At 43.4% G+C, this 19,372-nt stretch overlaps 1 protein-coding gene and 2 long non-coding RNA genes across 7 annotated transcripts in view; all 3 read right to left on the bottom strand.

Annotated features, from left to right (window-relative positions):
* Positions 1-19,372, bottom strand: part of LOC110484500 (uncharacterized) — a 109,781-nt gene that overhangs the window by 65,726 nt on the left and 24,683 nt on the right. The window lies entirely within an intron of this gene.
* Positions 380-17,608, bottom strand: LOC144248636 (uncharacterized). Of its 3 annotated transcripts, none has more exons than XR_013341946.1 (5): positions 17,309-17,608; positions 3,224-3,287; positions 2,854-2,931; positions 2,134-2,310; positions 380-1,679 (listed from the first exon to the last, which is right to left on the bottom strand). It is a non-coding gene; the product is annotated as an uncharacterized LOC144248636 (long non-coding RNA). The 3 variants fall into 3 exon arrangements; XR_013341947.1 differs by having other exon boundaries at positions 2,233-2,310; positions 17,309-17,607; XR_013341945.1 differs by having other exon boundaries at positions 380-2,310; positions 17,309-17,606.
* LOC144248637 (uncharacterized) lies at positions 18,335-18,964 on the bottom strand. The gene is made up of 3 exons (XR_013341948.1): positions 18,641-18,964; positions 18,485-18,557; positions 18,335-18,407 (listed from the first exon to the last, which is right to left on the bottom strand). It is a non-coding gene; the product is annotated as an uncharacterized LOC144248637 (long non-coding RNA).

Here is a 19,372-nt window from a genome sequence, read left to right as displayed (position 1 = left end):
CCGCCGATCCCAGCCCCTGCTCCCTCTCCCCCCCGGACCCCCCTTCCTCCAGCCTTTACCCCTTTTAGAGCCACGGCCCCGCCCAGGACACAAACGGAGGCTCCCAGGTGCCTCCTGAGACCCAAATCATTCCAGGGGCATCAGGAAATCAAGAGAAATAAACTTTGTAGCCATGATTTCATGTGTTTTGACTCTTCACATGGATAGTCTTAAGCCGTACTTTGTCATCATTTGGTCAGCTCATGAGGTTTTTTAGTTTTTAAAATTGTGTTTTCTCGAGGCAGAGAAACTGCAACTATCTATCTTTGAGTAGAGGAGCACATACAAAATGTCAGGGTGAAAGATTACTCATACCAGTGTGAAAAAAAACGCTAATCGCTTGGTTTTTAAAATTTTAAAAGTTTAATAATAATAAAATGGCTATAAAAATAATAATATCATTAGAGTACTAAAGCTTAGAGTTAGGACAATTACAAGACAATAAAAAAAGTAAAGAATTACGGACGTCCGGATGTTCTCGGACATTAAGCTACGAAAAGCATGACTTGTGAATAAAGGAATCACCCTTAAACTAATATACTTGTTGCATATTTATATATCCTTTATGGTTATGAATGCATTCTATTTTAAACAAGAAACTCTGTTTGTTGTATGTTAATTGTTTCCTTTAATCCCTTGGTGTCTTCGAGTAAGGCCTGAAGAAATTAGCTTCTTCTGATAAGAAGCCATAAATTCCTCTCCTTTGGAAGATTTAGGTGTTCTTTGAAGTAAGTATCTCATTCCTAAAAAAAAAACTTCCCCACCTACATAGTCTCTATTTTAACATTATGTTAGAACCTAAAACTGTATTTAACACACTACTTAAGCAAATGAACACAGCATAACTTTCTAACATTACACTTATAATATTCATTATAGCCTTTGAGAAAAGCCAATCATAAAATATGCATTTTTCACACCAGCAAGGACAAGGAGGTATTGAAGGAGACTGTTGAAGGAGAGGTAAAGTCTTAAATGCTAAAACTGAAGACAGAGCATCACTAAGTCAAATAAAAGATTTGTCTATTTGCTTTTAAACTGATACAAAGCAAGACAAAGTAAATTATTATAACTACTTCAAATCTAGTTGAAAATGTGCTGAGGTGTGCATTAAGACAAAGGTGGAAGTTTACAAGTTACAAATGCTTAAGACACTTCTTGCTAGGGATAGATAGCATTGCATCCATTCCTGAAAGATTTGCATCTCAAAAAGATATGGCATATGAATTCTTAAATTAGACCAACAATGACATGCACCCAAAAAAGAAAAACATTCTCTCTTCTCCCTTTCTTTTCTGCTTTCTTGTCATAGAGTGTGACTAAGGAGAAACGAAAAGAATCCATGAGTGACAGAGCTGATTCCAATCAATCCTCCCCGATGGAGTGATCAAAGGCCAACTGTAGTGGACCAAACAGGGCTTTCCCCTTGGAAGTGTATTCCATCCCGTCGAGATCAGCACAAACACAAGGGATGAAACCGACTTCCCACGGCTGCCATCCAAGCTATGACACTGTAACTCAGTACCACCTGCACATTTTTTTGCTTGAATCCTTAAAGTAATGATTCTCTCCATCTCCATCCCTTAAAATCCAATTCTGTCAGCTTTTCAGTGTTCAAAAATGAACTAGTTAAGATAGCACTGAGGAAAGAAAGAACACAATAAGCATATTTTATTGTGTAAGTAAGTAGATTTGAGATGGAATTACTAAAAGGTAAGCATACATGGACCCCCCCCCCACACACACAGTTGTCTTTTTGCAGTTGCACTTAAGGATTGTACTTCAAATATGGTTACACAGATATCTTCCCCCCCTCCACATTGACTGCCTCTTAATATTAGAACCGAATCTGCCACAAAATTACATGAAATAAAACAGTGAGAAACATACTTGAGAATGACTGTTGTTTACAAAACAGGTAATTTATAGTATACAATTACTGATAAGGTAGAACAAGAGTTCAAAAACTGGACTGCTTTACAAAGCACTTCTTCAAACATCAATTTTGGATTATTGCTGGAAGGTACTAAATGGTCTGTTATAGACTAATTTACAGACATTCATAGAATAGTGAAAAACGCATGCTTTAGAAACCTGGGACATTTCATGCCTTTGTGCTAGCAGAACATGAAGTGATTGGCATTTTTCAATGTAGGTTAGCAGCATTTAGAGTTTTTATTCTGGTGTACTAACTGATTCTACGTATTTTTTCTCTTTTTTTTCAGGTGATTTTTCATCTTCAGGTTTAGTCCATGGAGGGCTGTGAAACTTCTGTAAAGGTAAAAACATGGTGTATAGAATACATATATACATAAACAGAAATAAAAAAGTCTGTTAAAATTCCATGGCAATGGAATTGTCCCTAGAAAAGGGTCCTGATCTCTAAGAAAGCATCATTAACAACCTTCACAGTGCAAAACCATACAAGTCTGATGCTACATACAGCTTCATATCACTGCATATTTTATGTATATATGTATGAAAACAACCACATAGGTATTTAATATTTAATTATTTTGGATAACTCTCCTTACTCCTGCTTCCAGGGCTATACACATCACACTGTCAAATTAAGTAATTTGACTACTAATTCATTTGACTACCAGCTTTCCAAATATTTCATAGTTTGCAAGTTGTTACCAGCCAGAAATCATTTTGAACAGGTCAATTGCAATCAGACACAGACAAAGTCTGAATTAAGTAGTCTTCTCTTTTGAGACAGAACTTGGTGAAGAATGTGTAAGTATACTTTAAGTAACTGAATCTCATGAGACTTTTTAGTAAAACCCCACAAATTACTCTGGAAGAGAATACCTGAAAGCTTGTCTCTGTTTCTGCTGCTTCCAAACGAGATGTTGAATCATTACGATTCCCCAGACATGTCTTGGCAACCTGTCAATAGAAATGTCAGAGATAACTACTTCATATTTTTTCCAAAAATATTCCGTTTAAAAAAAAAAAAAAACAAAAAACCAAAAAAAAAACCACCAAAAAAAACCCAAAATACCAAAAAAACCCCAACAACAACAGCAAAAAACCAACCCAATTTGGGTCTTCTTTTAAGCCTACTTAATGAAATGGAACTAAGTTTTCATAGCTAAACTTATCCCAGACTCCCATCATCCCTGTAACAGTCTTCAACAATACAGTCTTGTGACAGCGAGTTTAACAACTTCATACTTACCCAGCTTTTTTTCTTCGTGTTTAAATCTCATCACCAATAGTGAAGTTTACTTCTACAGGTGGTCCTAGGGAACAGAAAATTAATTACAAGTGCCTTTTATGGGTGAGGAAATAGTAACAAACAGTAGAAAATCAGCATTAGTTAGAACTTCTCTATTACTATTCTCTTGGCTATACTCTGGATCTCTTAGGTATAATAATCCCTGAATAGGAATATAAAGTCACTGAATGGAGAAGTCAGGTGACTCTCAAGGCAGAAAATCTTGCTGCATTACTTCCTGTCATTTTATTCAAGAAATAATGTCATATTCTTTGCCAATATGTTTTTTAATATCTGGGAAAGCAGAGTTGCACAGCATAAATAAAATTAATTACAAAGTGGATTTTTGAACTAAGGAGATCTTCAGGTATGAAACCAGAGATTTGCTCAACACTGGAAATTCTACTGTATTTAAATCCAAGTCCCTTCAGGAGTAGGATTAAGGATGCAATAAGAAAAGGAACTGAAAGATTAAATGCAGTCAAATATTCATAATACTTGGTCATTGCTCTAAAATGAGTTCACATTGGAATTTCTCTACTTGTTTTGCTATTAAAAGTGACACATTTAAATGGAGTGAAAACTACAAGGTTTTTTTAAAGTTTTGAGTCAGCAAGACTCTTTCCAGTGTAACAGTGGGAGGGGTTTAGTCATGTTTAAGCTACTGAAGGCAGCCTCTGAGATGATGCAGATGGATTTGATGTGGGGAACTCTTTCTCATATTTTCCCACTCTAGACAGTAGAAATAAAAATTGGATTCATGTAGGGAATAATCAAGGCAGTATTGATTAAAATAAAGTCTATTGATAAAGCACCTACTCCTTTTATGACAAAAAATCAAACATCAAACAAACACGTGGTTTATGTCTTAGATAAAGACTAAAAAGTCAGATGACAGGGTAGCAATTTTTCGTAGTCTTGAAATACTTCAAAACCTTATACGTGTGGTCCTGTCAAAACTTCCATTTAAATTATTTACTCTTAATCTAGATTTAAAAAAAAATATTCCAAGCTGAATTATCCTCAGAAAAAATGAAGATTTAGGTGACTTCTAGGTGTGTGGCTTGAGGACAAAAGATACTCTAGGTCCAACAATCAATAGTATTGCAAAATGTGTAATAAAGAGGATAGAAATAATGCTAATTAAATATGATAATTTACATAGCCAGAATTTTCTCTGACTGTACCTACTAGAACATGAAATCAGGTGACCTATTTCACCAACATCATTTATAGGAGATAGGAAGCAAAAACTATTAATTGCATTAGTAAAGCTAAAGGTCAACTTCTTAAGACATATGCAAAGGAAAAAGAAAAAAACAACCCCGGTCTGCTTTAGAGAAAATAAAAGTGAACAATAAAACAATGCTGTATGAGTGAGTAGTCTTGCAGTGTCTTCATAGGCCAGACAACAAAGGCTATCTTGATAGGAAAAGAGCAATAAAGATTAAGTCTGTACTATTTCACATTTGTTCACTCAGAGATCTTCTCCTTTTAGTAGCACACCATATGGATCACTGTTGGAGAAAGACAGGGACTTTTTCCTAAGGATGTCTTTATGATGTTAAAGCATAACATATTCATTATTGACTCCTTATCACTGTGAAACATTGTATATCATTACCAAATAAATTACAGCTTGAAAACAACAACAGTTCAATAGCCAGGACTGTAACCAGCTCCTGTGGACGAGGTGCAAACACACACACACACAGAGGGCTGGGTTTAACAGAACACAAACTGAATCCCACACACATATGACCTCAGGCATATATATATAAATACATACATATACATACACCCCCACCTGTGTGTATTTATGTGTTTTTATATGTCTATATCTACATGCATATATAAACACATAAATATGCAAACACGCATAACACATATATCTTTGTGTCCCTCAGCTAAAGATCAGTGACAGAATATAAACTCAATGAACTAGAATACCTTCCACACCCTTAGGTGACAAAGGAAGCAAAATATTAAACTTCGGCTATTGTTGTTAGTTCCCTCTATGCCAAATAGTGGATTGTTTTGTATGTTTGTCCGTCAGATTTCCTCCCATGAGAGGTACAATCATTACCAATGGACAGAATGAGAGCTCGACATGGCAGAAACTATCAAAAAGCAAAAACTATTTGCTGTGTTGCTTTCCTCAGCTTAGCATGCAGCCCAATTAACAAATTATCTGTGTGTGAAATTATGGCTATAAAATCTGCATATTGATTGGTCACGTACACCAAATTTGGGAAGTTATGGTATTCAATTGTCCTAGTAAACAGCACTGCAAAGCTGGAGAGCTTCACAGCTGGATGTATAAATGACAAAGGTGGATAAACAAAGGGTGCATCTTTATTACTGTGAGAACCCCGGCCTTGCTCTGGGGTCTCATGTGGTGGTGAAATTCCTCCTCCCACCCGTGCTTCCAAAGAAAAACTCCGCAGGCTTTAGCTGTTCGGTCTCAAGGCAGTTTATCGCTAGTTATCTAACAGATTATGTTCTTGGACTGCGGCTGTTTGATCAGCGGCCTGGGTAGAGGCACACACAGCCCCTGACATCCTCTCGATCTGCTGCCTTCTTCGTCTCCCTCTCCGCCCAGGGCTGCTGCTATCTTTTATAAGATATATTACGTATAACACGTTTATAATTATTCCCCAATACCTACTACCTACGTTGCCAAGTGTTTTTCTACTCTAAACCAATCTGTGAGTGCCAACATCACCAAGAACATGGAGGTAAGGAAAAAGAAGGAGGAAGAACAGGATCAGCCCACTTTCCTCCATCTTAGAACTTCTGACCCCCATGTACATGCGTTAAAACCCCCCTGTACAATACTAAAAAAATTTCCCCTCTACTTTGTAACTACTTTTACTATACTATCTAACCTTTTGTGATTGCTTGTTCCACCTCCAAAGTTGGCAATTCATTCCATGGCTCAAACTCAAAATCACAGCTGTTTTTCAGCTGTCTGCCAGGGTCTAGAATGCCTCTGACCAAGGCCTGGAACCTCTAAAAATGTCTGAGAGACATTTTGAGTTCCCACATATTAGAAAAATTTTAACACGCCAGTCAGAACTCAGCATGTCCAGTGGCTATTGAATCATGCAACTTTACCTGCGAACAGCTGAACCATGTAAATATAAGTATTTTCTACGGCATCAACTCAGCAAATCAGAACTGGCTTTATGGTCAAAAAAACCATAACAATTTAAGGTCAAATAATCAATTCACAAGTGAACAGGAAATCAAGTTTAAATAAGTGGTATTATAACAGTTTTTGCAGTTAGAAAATCATTCTGCTGCTCCTAAAGAGCATCATCCAGATTTAGTTGACCAGACATTGGAGTTTCAGTGTTCCTGTGCATCACTGCTCCTCTTGGCTTCATAGGGCACAAAAAGCAGATAGGGAGGTTGTTTGTAAAGCACGATGGGGGAGAAAGTACTGGGTTAATTCTGAAGAAAAGAAACCAGATACAGGAGAAAAGAATGGTGCGGTTAGATCAACTGACAAACTAGTTATCTTAGTTGTCAGGTTAGGTTCACAGTTTACTCAAAGACACGTCTTATCAGATTTGCTCATGAATTTGTTACAGATCTGTACTGGGAGCTGCTTTAATCACTGTTTAGAAGAAAGATACAGAACAAGAAGTATGTGAAATGTGCATATACCTTCTCAGAAGACACCTCTGCAGTTTTTCATACGCTTTTCCTGTTTTAGATCAGTGTGCTAAGGGGATGGTTAAACTCAGATGATGTAACTTCTTATGACCTTCCTCTTCCTAGTCCTCATTTACAGAATCAAATTTCCTTTAAGGATTTTATTGGCTTGAAATTTCGTTATAAAAATGGTTATTTTTTTCTCTTATTACACCCTTTGGAAAACAATTGGAGAGTGCAATTTGATCAAAGCTCTGAAACAGATTTAAGAAAATAAAGCAAAATGCTGTAGTTGCTTAGAAACGTATACAATTTTGGCTCCAATACAGAATACCCTTTGTCGTTGAATGATTAATGAACATAGAGTGTTTTTTTATTGCAGGAAATTAAGGCAGTAAATAAAAAGCACTACCACTTCTATTTATCAGAGAAGATTCTGTAAGGACAAAGCAAAAAATCTAATAAGAGAACAAAGAATAATTTTATAAGTTCTTTGATGTTGTAGCAATACCAAGCAGGTAGTTAAAAATGAGATGTTATATGCATAAGAATTCTCTGACACGAAAAGGCAATTAAGTAAATTATGGTGTAAAAGCCATAATCCCAAAAGCTTTTGGGAAGACAGAAAAGGGAAGGAATACAGGGGGAAAAGCTCTGCAGAACTCTGGTTCTGCACAGAGACTTTCAGGAGTCAGACATAAGAAAGCATCTCCGGATAAGGCTAAGAAAAAGTAGTACTGACAAGATGCCTCTAATAAAGTACAAATAATAAAAAGAATGGAAACTTTTACAATACCAAAGGTAATTTGGAGGGGGGGTTTTGATGAATTTCAGATGCTGTATCACAGGATATTCTACCTACTTCTGGCTATTGCTGGTCCTATGCCAAATTTCATTACAGATAAATATCAGCAGCGTCTAATTTCCAGATTTGCTACTCTGTATCCCATTTGCCAATAACTTTTCATTTTTTGTATTTCAGTATTTGTTCTAATGTAAATGACACTAATTACTCTGAACAGGCATAAGCCCCATAAATACAAAATTGCAGAAAGATCACAAATTTAAGATAGAGATGCTTAGCCATACAGACTTAAAAATACCAGTTGGAACCAGCAACTAACCATTTTGCTTTATTTTTTGCCTCAGTATCTATAAGGTTGCATGTTCTTCTCTAGTTAGTCTTCACTACCTTAATTCTTTCTAAATAGAAATCACATTTTATTTATCAGAGACACAATAAGAGGACCTTTGTGAAGTTCTGAGAAAGGATTACTGAAATAATAGGTTTCTAAGCAATGCAGTTTCTAGTACATCTTCACAAATATTACTTTGAAATGCTGCATTACAACCTTAACCATCCAGCCTTAATCTTCCTTCATTTGAATGCAAGAAGCTGTAAAAACTTCAGAAAAAATGACACAGTCAAGTAATGAAAAAAACAATTAAAACTCTTCCTAAGTGTTGCATTTTCTCCAAGTGATAGTGTTCACAGGTACAAATGGCAGCTTTGACTTACCAAAGAATTAGGATCCTTTGGGTATAAATTCCTTCCGGTACTTTCAGAACTTAAAGTGGTATTTCTAATGCCACTATATGTAGGCTAATTGTAGAAAGAAGATTTTTATTTCAGTTCTCAAAGCTAATAATTTGAATTCCTTGTGCCTTTCGTCTCTCTAGGTTAATGTGAGATGATGATGATGATGATGAAGAAAAGGTTGCTAACCAATGTCATCACCTGCACTATTTTTATGGCCTGTTAAGATGGACAGGGTGTCTGTCTGCTGATGGACTAAACAGTTAAAAATACAAGCTGTTAGAAGGACAAAAAACAACCACCTAAATAAGTAAACCACCATCTCAATAACTAAAACCTTGATTTTATGGAAAGGTGAATCTTTTAGGTGTCTTTGATTGCAATACTTGATGCAGAAATTAAATACTGGTTTGACTTTTGAAATATATTACCAGTTATTTTCTTTCCCTTTCTCTTTTAATGTATTCACTTCTGTATAAAAGAGCTGTTTAAAATGTTTGATACAAGTATTTAGCCTAAGAGGAAGAAAAAGAGGAGAGAGTGAGGAGGAGAGCGTAAGAGGAAGAAAAAGAGGAGAGAGTGAGGAGGAGAGCGTAAGAGGAAGAGTAAGAGGAGAGAGGGAGGAGGAGAGCGTAAGAGGAATGTCTTGGTTCGACAAGACAGGAGTCTGTGAAAGAGGGCAAAGCCTCCTGTGCAATGGAGAACGGCAAACCCCCCTCCCTCTGAATTACGAGGATCTTTAAATTAAAAGGCTCTCAGGCAAAGATATGGGAGTGGGAGTAACAATTCTTTACTAGGAGAAAACTAGACAACAATTTAAAAAGGCAAATGCAATCGGTACAAACAAAACCAGTGAAAGAAAAAAAAAAAAGTCCAGAACCTGCGGGGTGTCAGTATCAGTTCTACTGGGACAATTTGCTTCCCTTGCAGTGGCTGGTGAATTGTAGCTGCAGTGGTGATCTCTAGAAGGGTATAGTTTCCCTCTGCAGATCTGGTGGCAGTGGGGCCGGTCTTCCTCTGCGCCGGGGTTGCCTCTGAGCTCCGCCGCCGTCGGCTCAACGCGCCGGCTGCTTCGCTGCGAGTGCCGCCGAAGAGAGAGCGAGAGAGAGCTGCTTCCCCAGGAATCCCGCGAAGAAAGAGAGAGAGAGCTGCTTTCCCCGGGAATCCCGCGCAGAGAGAGAGAGAGAGCTGCTTCTCTCGGAGTCCCGCGAAGAAGAGGGAGAGAGCTGCTTTCCCCGGGAATCCCGCGCAGAGAGAGAGAGAGAGCTGCTTCTCTCGGAGTCCCGCGAAGAAGAGGGAGAGAGCTGCTTCCCCCCTCTGGGTGGGACCCCCTTCATTGAATCAGTCGAAGGTGTATACACAAACCATTGTCTCTGAGAGAGATAACAAAAAACCTGTCCAACCGGTTCGCCTTCGACAGATGGCAAATGGAATACAAGCTTATCTTACAACCCAGGACATTATCCACCCCTTATTCTATTTCCATCTGCACACCATGAAATCTTACACCCAGTTCTCTCTTAAGACCAAGTTTCCCTGTGGTACACAGCGGGTCTCCCCATCTTCCTGCATTACCCACCAAGTGTAACCAGGTCCTTGAGCAAAGACAATCCCACGAATGGGTTGGTCTTTGCCTGAGGTGGGATTAATCCAAACAGTTTTCCCTAAAATACCTTTCATATGTACTACAGGGACCTTATCTCCATCTACTGCGTGTAAGGGTTCTGACTGAGCAGGGCCAGCTCGATTGACAGACCCCCGGGTGTTGACCATCCAGGTTGCTTTTGCCAGGTTAATTTCCCAGTTTCTAAATGTTCCCCCACCAAGTGCCTTCAGGGTAGTCTTAAGGAGTCCGTTGCACCGTTCAACTTTGCCGGCAGCTGGAGCATGATAGGGAATATGATATATCCATTCGATACCATGTTCTCTGGCCCAGGTGTTGATAAGGCTGTTCTTGAAATGGGTGCCGTTGTCAGACTCAATTCTCTCAGGGGTGCCGTGTCTCCACAGGACTTGCTTTTCCAAGCCTAAGATGGTGTTCCGGGCAGTGGCATGAGGTACAGGGAAAGTCTCCAGCCATCCAGTGGTGGCTTCCACCATGGTCAGCACGTAGCGCTTGCCTTGGCGTGTCTGGGGCAGTGTGATATAGTCAATCTGCCAGGCCTCCCCATACTTGTACTTGGACCACCGCCCACCATACCATAGGGGCTTCACTCTCTTGGCCTGTTTGATGGCAGCACACGTCTCACAGTCATGGATAACCTGGGAAACACTGTCCATGGTTAGATCCACTCCTCGGTCTCGTGCCCACTTGTAGGTGGCATCTCTGCCCTGATGACCTGAGGCATCATGAGCCCATCGAGCCAGGAACAACTCCCCCTTATGGTGCCAATCTAAGTCTATCTTTGACACCTCTATTTTTGCTGCCTGATCTACCTGCTCGTTGTTTCGGTGCTCCTCATTAGCCCGACTTTTGGGGACATGGGCATCTACATGACGGACTTTCACCGTCAGCTTTTCCACCCGAGAGGCAATGTCTTTCCATATATCAGCAGCCCAGATTGGCTTTCCTCTACGTTGCCAGTTGGCCTTCCTCCACCTTCCCAGCCAGCCCCACAGAGCATTGGCTACCATCCATGAATCAGTATAAAGGTAGAGCTTTGGCCACTTCTCCCTTTCAGCAATGTCCAGAGCCAGCTGAACGGCCTTGAGTTCGGCGAGTTGGCTCGATCCACCTTCTCCTTCGGTAGCTTGTGCAACTTGGCGTGTGGGGCTCCATACGGCTGCTTTCCACTTCCGGTTCATCCCTACAATGCGACAGGAACCATCAGTGAAAAGAGCGTAGCAGGTCTCTTCTGCTGGTAGTTGGTTGTATGGTGGAGCCTCTTCAGCCCTTGTCACTTGTACCTGCTCCTCATCATCAGTGAGACCAAAGTTTTCACCTTCTGGCCAGTTCGTAATTATCTCCAAAATCCCAGGGCGATTCAGGTTTCCAATACGGGCGCGTTGAGTGATGAGGGCAATCCATTTGCTCCATGTGGCGTCAGTGGCATGGTGGGTAGTAGGAACCTTTCCTTTAAACATCCACCCCAGCACCGGTAGTCGGGGTGCCAGGAGGAGTTGTGTTTCTGTGCCAATTACCTCCGAGGCGGCTTGAACTCCTTCAAAGGCAGCCAAGATTTCCTTCTCTGTGGGAGTGTAGTTGGCTTCAGACCCTCTGTAACTTCGGCTCCAGAATCCCAGTGGTCGGCCTCGAGTCTCCCCAGGCACTTTCTGCCAAAGGCTCCAGGACAACCCATGGTTCCCGGCTGCAGAGTAGAGCACATTCTTGACCTCTGGTCCCGTTCTGACTGGGCCAAGGGCTACAGCATGAGCGATCTCCTGCTTGATCTGGGTGAAGGCTTGTTGCTGCTCAGGGCCCCAGTGGAAATCATTCTTCTTTCGGGTAACCAGATAAAGAGGGCTCACAATCTGGCTATACTCAGGAATGTGCATTCTCCAGAAACCTATGGCACCCAGGAAAGCTTGTGTTTCCTTTTTGCTGGTTGGTGGGGACATAGCTGTGATCTTGTTGATGACCTCAGTGGGAATCTGGCGCCGTCCATCTTGCCATTTCACTCCCAGGAACTGGATCTCTCGGGCAGGTCCCTTGACTTTGCTCTTCTTGATGGCAAAGCCAGCTTCTAGTAGTATCTGGATGATCCTCTCACCTTTCTCAAACACTTCTGCCGCTGTGCTCCCCCACACAATGATGTCATCAATGTATTGCAGGTGTTCTGGAGCCTCACCCTTTTCCAGTGCAGCCTGGATCAGTCCATGGCAGATGGTGGGGCTGTGTTTCCACCCCTGGGGCAGTCGGTTCCAGGTGTACTGCACGCCCCTCCAGGTGAAAGCAAACTGAGGCCTGCATTCTGCTGCCAGAGGAATGGAGAAAAACGCATTAGCAATATCAATGGTGGCATACCACTTTGCTGCCTTGGTCTCCAGCTCGTACTGGAGTTCCAGCATGTCCGGCACAGCAGCGCTCAGCGGTGGAGTCACTTCATTTAAGCCACGATAGTCCACAGTCAATCTCCATTCTTTGTCAGATTTGCGCACAGGCCAGATGGGGCTGTTGAAGGGTGAGTGGGTTTTGCTGACCACCCCTTGGCTCTCCAGCTCCCGAATCATTTTGTGGATGGGGATCACGGCATCTCGATCCGTCCGATACTGCCGGCGGTGCACTGTCGAGGTCGCAATTGGCACGCGTTGTTCTTCCACCCTTAGGAGTCCTACTGCAGAGGGGTTTTCTGACAGTCCAGGCAAGGTGTTCAATTGCTTAATGTCTTCTGCCTCTACAGCGGCTATTCCAAAAGCCCACCTGAGTCCCTTTGGGTCTTTGTAATATCCGTTCCGGAGGAAGTCTATGCCTAGGATACACGGAGCATCTGGGCCAGTCACTATAGGGTGTTTCTTCCACTCCTTCCCAGTCAGGCTCACCTCAGCTTCCACCAGAGTCAATTGTTGTGATCCCCCTGTCACACCAGCAATGGAAACAGGCTCTGCCCCCACATGTCCCGATGGTATCAGAGTACACTGTGCACCAGTATCAACTAAAGCATCATATTTTTGTGGCTCTGATGTGCCAGGCCATCGGATCCACACTGTCCAGAAGATCCGGTTTTCCCGTGCCTCTCCCTGGCTAGAGACAGGGCCCCTCTAACACTGGTTATCATTCCTTCCCTGGGCATACATACTAGAGGTCCCTTCAAGGGGGTCTGACAGATCGTACCCACAAGCTTGGTCACGGGAGGTTGAGGCTACCTTCACTTTGGTAGAACTCCCCCGGTTAGAGTTTCCCTCCTTGAGTTGACGGACCCGTGCTGCCAGGACAGAAGTGGGTTTCCCATCCCACCTCCCCATGTCTTCCCCATGGTCACGCAGGAAGAACCACAGATTAGCCCTTGGGGTGTACCCTCTCTCTCTAGCTGGGGATTGTTGGGTGCTGATTCTGGGGCCTGTGACTCTCACGGGTGCTGTATTAACCTTCCTTATCTCCTCCCTCATCTCCTCTTTAAACTCCTTAATCACAGCTGAGATATGAGCCTGCATTGGCCCATTAATCATACTCTCATAATTCCTAAGTTTGTTGGCAACAGAACCTATTGTCTCCCGGTGGGTGTCAGCATTGATCGTTGCAATGAAGGTGGCGTATTGAGATGGCCCAAGATTTGCCAGACTCCACAGCATTTGTCCCGTACACCTGACCTTGTCAGGATCATTATTGTGTCGTCCATCCCTCCCAAAGAGTACCTCCAATACTGCCACTTCTCTCAGCTGTTGGATCCCTTCCTCGAGGGTCTTCCAGCGCATTCTATGATGGTGCTCTTGCATTCTCTCTCTGTGGATAAACCTCTCCCTGACACTCATTAAGAGCCGCTCCCAGAGAGAAAGGGACCCTGGTTCCCTTACAAAAACCTGATTTATACCTGAGTCCTGGGTCAAGGGTCCCAAGTTCCTTGCCTCACCACCGTCCAGCTGCACGCCTGTACCCATAAGATCCCAAACCCGGAGTAGCCAGGTAGCATAAGCCTCACGCCCTCGTCGCACAATGTCTTTATGCAGATTGCGAAGACTTTCGTACGTCAGGGACTCGGTGATGATAGCAATCTCTGGCTCCCCTGTGGGTTGTGAGGTTCCTCCATTCCTGTCCCTATCTGCAGGGTGCTCTGCTTTCACCTTAGACTTCCTTGTTTCTACCGGGGCCACTGCTGCTGACCGTGACTGCCTTTGTGGTTCAGCTGGAACCTGGACAGTTGTAACATTAGTGGGTTCCACAGCTGTACTATTAGACTGTCCCTCCTCAAGGCAAAGGGCCGGTTTCTCACCAGCTGGGGAAATGCACTCCTTCAGCATCTCTCGTATCTCCTTAACCAGAACCCTCACCCAATCTGGGCGGTTCATTTCTGAGGTGGGCTGTGGGGCAGGGTCAGGCTCTGGAGCAGCAGCATCTCGAGTCTGTGGTGTAGGTGTGAGGGTAGTTATCCAGGTTAATCTTCCCTTATCTCTGAATGCTAAATATAACAGGACTATCAGCAACACCACCCATTGTATGGTATCATTAGCACTTATAAAGGATCTTAACCCTTTGAGAACTGGTGGAGCAGACCCAAAAAGATGGTTAAAAGGTTGAGAGAAAGTTTGCCCAGGTGCTATTTCCTCGCAGTAGGTACCGTTATTAAAGTAACCCCAAAAACATACAGTTAACGTGTGATAGCTATGAATCCATGTACCTGCCTTCCAGAGGAAATTAAAGATCCATGAATTCCTCACCCAATTAACCCAGAAGCCAAACTTGATAACAGACACCGTAGCCTTAGTTATAGGACCCATTTTTAGATAAGGGTCTGCAAATGGGAAAAGTATAGCTACGATCACATGCCACCCAAACCAAGGTAAACTAGACCACATGGTGATGCTGAAGATGTTTTTACACACAACAAAACCAAATTACTTAAGAACTGTTAATCCTTTTTCCCTCTCAATGCCCTCGGGCCTCACGTTGATGCGCCAAATTCTGTCTTGGTTCGACAAGACAGGAGTCTGTGAAAGAGGGCAAAGCCTCCTGTGCAATGGAGAACGGCAAACCCCCCTCCCTCTGAATTACGAGGATCTTTAAATTAAAAGGCTCTCAGGCAAAGATATGGGAGTGGGAGTAACAATTCTTTACTAGGAGAAAACTAGACAACAATTTAAAAAGGCAAATGCAATCGGTACAAACAAAACCAGTGAAAGAAAAAAAAAAAAGTCCAGAACCTGCGGGGTGTCAGTATCAGTTCTACTGGGACAATTTGCTTCCCTTGCAGTGGCTGGTGAATTGTAGCTGCAGTGGTGATCTCTAGAAGGGTATAGTTTCCCTCTGCAGATCTGGTGGCAGTGGGGCCGGTCTTCCTCTGCGCCGGGGTTGCCTCTGAGCTCCGCCGCCGTCGGCTCAACGCGCCGGCTGCTTCGCTGCGAGTGCCGCCGAAGAGAGAGCGAGAGAGAGCTGCTTCCCCAGGAATCCCGCGAAGAAAGAGAGAGAGAGCTGCTTTCCCCGGGAATCCCGCGCAGAGAGAGAGAGAGAGCTGCTTCTCTCGGAGTCCCGCGAAGAAGAGGGAGAGAGCTGCTTTCCCCGGGAATCCCGCGCAGAGAGAGAGAGAGAGCTGCTTCTCTCGGAGTCCCGCGAAGAAGAGGGAGAGAGCTGCTTCCCCCCTCTGGGTGGGACCCCCTTCATTGAATCAGTCGAAGGTGTATACACAAACCATTGTCTCTGAGAGAGATAACAAAAAACCTGTCCAACCGGTTCGCCTTCGACAGATGGCAAATGGAATACAAGCTTATCTTACAACCCAGGACAGAGGAAGAAAAAGAGGAGAGAGTGAGAAGAAAGAGGAGAGAGTGAGAAGAAAGAGGAGAGAGTGAGAAGAAAAACTGAGAAGAAAAGGAAGAGGAGAGAGTGAGAAGAAGAAAGACTGAGAAGAAAAGGAAGAGGAGAGAGTGAGAAGAAGAAAGACTGAGAAGAAAAGGAAGAGGAGAGAGTGAGAAGAAGAAAGACTGAGAAGAAAAGGAAGAGGAGAGAGTAAGAAGAAAACAAAGCAAGAAAAATAAGAGTCAGAGATAAAAAGAAAAACCAAAAAAGTCAGATTAGAAAGAGAAAGGCAGAGAAAGAGGAAAGAAAGGTGGGGTAAAGAGAAAAAGAGTGAAAGACAATCAGAAAAGGAAGCACTTGAAATGAAAGAGAAAAGCAAATAGAGAGACAAGAAAAAGAAGAAATAGAGCTGAAAACCTACAGGAAAACAAATGGAGAGACTGAACACAAGGTAGGGTTCAAGAGAGAAAGAAATAGAGAGTTAGACAAAAAAGTTAAAGTTGGACAGAAAAGGAAAAAGGGTCAGAGACAAAGACAATGATAGCAAGTGTTAGAAAGACAAAGGCTGACAAAGAGAAAAAAAAGAAGAAAACATAGTGAAACCTAGATTGAAAGAGACAAAGAGACATGGGGAAATACATGTAGAGGAATGGAAGAAAATAGACAGGGTGAGAAGGAAATAGGGTTAGAGAAACATAGAGATGTGTTAGAAATGGAAACAAAGGAAAACACAGCCAGAGACAAAGAGTTACACATGGAAGGATAAAGTGAGGAATAGACTAAAGAGGAAAGTAAGAGGCAAAGGGAGAAAAAGGGTGAGAATGATACGACTCAACCACACCAAAGAAAGACAGGAGATGAATGGTGGGCAGGACAGAGGGTAAGAGGCATCATTATTAGGGCTGATTAATCTTTATTCCCTTAATTTAAACTTCAGCAATACACAGGGAAACAATGCATACAAATGCAAGTACAGAGACAAATACAACAAAGAATACATCATACCTAGGCACACAAGTACAAGTCCAATTTACATATAGCAAAATACATCAAAATACAGGAACAACTGCAAAGACAGAACAATATAATGTATTACAAGGAAAATACATATTGACACAATATAACCGTGTCTCCATTTCAGAAAAGTCCACAACGCTTTTATTGTTATGACGCACCCGGAACAAAAACGGCGCAAAACGCTCCGCCGACGTGCACGCCCCCTTCGCGTTACGCACAAACTCACATTCACGGCAACTCGCTCCAGAGACTCCCAAAAAATCCTCCTGCCTGATGAAAACCCCCCCTGAAAGGCAAAGGCCATACACACAAGGTTGGAACTGCTCCACACACACACACACACACACACAGCTGCAGACACAAGCACACACAAACTCTCACAGACAGACACAGACAGTCACACTCTCACACATTCTTCTGCTGACACGCTGGCTGCCACCCTTACGTGAAACGCTGCACTGAAGAATATGCTTAAACGCTTCTTCTGACCGCAGGACCTCCATGTCAAATGGTAGATTCCAGGAAATTCTGTAGGGACCCGGGGACCTACGAGACAAGGGGAGGCGGTCAGTGACTGACTATCTGAGAGCTAGGAGCTATACCAACTCTGGGCCCATCAGTGTTGTACCCCAAACCCCGTAGAGAACAGATGAACGGCAAAGCTTTATAACTGCTCTACCTGAGCGTGACTACGTGCCCGGGCAAGGCAGCTCCGATCACAATTGCCACAACAGAGGTGCATACAACATAAGCCATCGTAGGTACATACAGTATAAGCACAAACAACATAAGGCAACGTAGGTACATACAGTATAAGCACAAACAATATAAGACAACATAGGTAGGCGCAACATACACACATACAATAGAAGCCGACACAGGTAGGTGCAACATAAGTGCATACAATGTAAGCCGACAGAGATACAAGAAAACCCGCCCCCAGGACTGGGACTCTCTGCCACTGATTGGAGTTGTCAGCATCTGAAAGGAAGTTAGGACTAGTGTCAAACGGCTGCAAGACAACTTAGCATCACCAAACATGTTATGTCAATCTCCCCATACAATCTAGAGCCCAACTACACCCTGCAAATGACAAATTTCAAGTCCCCAGGACTTGTGCTATTACAGGCTATGCAGCAGGGCAGAGCAGTTGTGGGACAAATACGTGCAGACACCCGTGACACAGGACAGGGAGAGAGAGCTTTTGAGGAGAAGAAAGGACCGAGAGACCCAAAGAACACAGAGTGCACCAGAGACAAGTGACAGGACACACACCAGAACTGCTCTGCCCTGAGCACCTCAGCACTGTGATCAAAACAGACACTTTCCCTTTAGCTGGCCTAAGGGGACACTTCTTGCACATCCCTGCCCCCAAACCTGATCCTAAAGGCCCTCCCAGCACCCCGCTTTCACCCCCTTGCGGGCCTTAGCCCTCCACTTATCTCTCTGGCATCTGGGGATGAGAATCCACGTCGCCTGGCAATGGAGGCTGCCTCGCCTGCGGGGAATGTCCTATGGTCACCGGGCTGTGGTCCCGTGCTCAGCTACAATCGAGAACACCAAACATCACTGCATGATCTTAGCTGCACAATGGACAAAACCCAGCAATCCTGCTACTCACCGTTCTCCTGAGAACGCTCGGGCCGCACACTTTGGCCAGGCTCAGAGGCTGCCACCGTCATCGCAGGGTCTGCCTGGGTTAAGAAGAGACAAAGAGACTCGGCATTGCTGAAACACGAGTGGACCTTGGCTCCCCCTCCCTACCTCGGCGACTCACCGCAACTCCTCAGCCATTGCCAAAGGCAACTCTGATGCAATCTTGAAATACAAAATTTCAAGGCTTCATCACAGAGTCCTGCAATACTTCCTGAGAGCTCACAAGCACAGGAAATCCAGGCCATCAGCTGTTGGTGACAGGGGCTTGGCATACTCTGAGTGGATTCCCTAAAGCACACAAACAACAATGGATGCTTACAATTGCACCAAAACCTGAAACCTGAGCAAGAACAACTGCTTCTGTCCACTGCTCACCTGGCACACAGGGCCTTGACTGCTGCTACCTGCCTGGACCTCCTAAAAATAAAGGCAAAGAACACTGCTGTAACACAGTCACCCTTTAGGCTTCCCCTGCAAACGCAAACAATGACTGACCTGATCATGGCAACACCCTCACCCCAGGACTGGGGCTCTCTGCCACTGACCTGAACTGTCTGTATCTGAAAGGAAGTTAGGACTAGTGTCAAATGGCTGCAGGACAACTTAACAGCACCAAACATGTTATGTCAATCTCCCCATACAATCTAGAGCCCAACTACACCCTGCAAATGACAAATTTCAAGTCCCCAGGACTTGTGCTATTACAGGCTATGCAGCAGGGCAGAGCAGTTGTGGGACAAATACGTGCAGACACCCGTGACACAGGACAGGCAGAGAGAGCTTTTGAGGAGAAGAAAGGACCGAGAGACCCAAAGAACACAGAGTGCACCAGAGACAAGTGACAGGACACACA

Source organism: Lonchura striata, unplaced genomic scaffold (genome assembly GCF_046129695.1).
Source record: "Lonchura striata isolate bLonStr1 unplaced genomic scaffold, bLonStr1.mat Scaffold_210, whole genome shotgun sequence".
Taxonomy (NCBI): domain Eukaryota; kingdom Metazoa; phylum Chordata; class Aves; order Passeriformes; family Estrildidae; genus Lonchura; species Lonchura striata.
The sequence above is the reverse complement of the archived record's forward strand: the minus strand, read 5'-3'. Positions and strand labels throughout refer to the sequence as shown.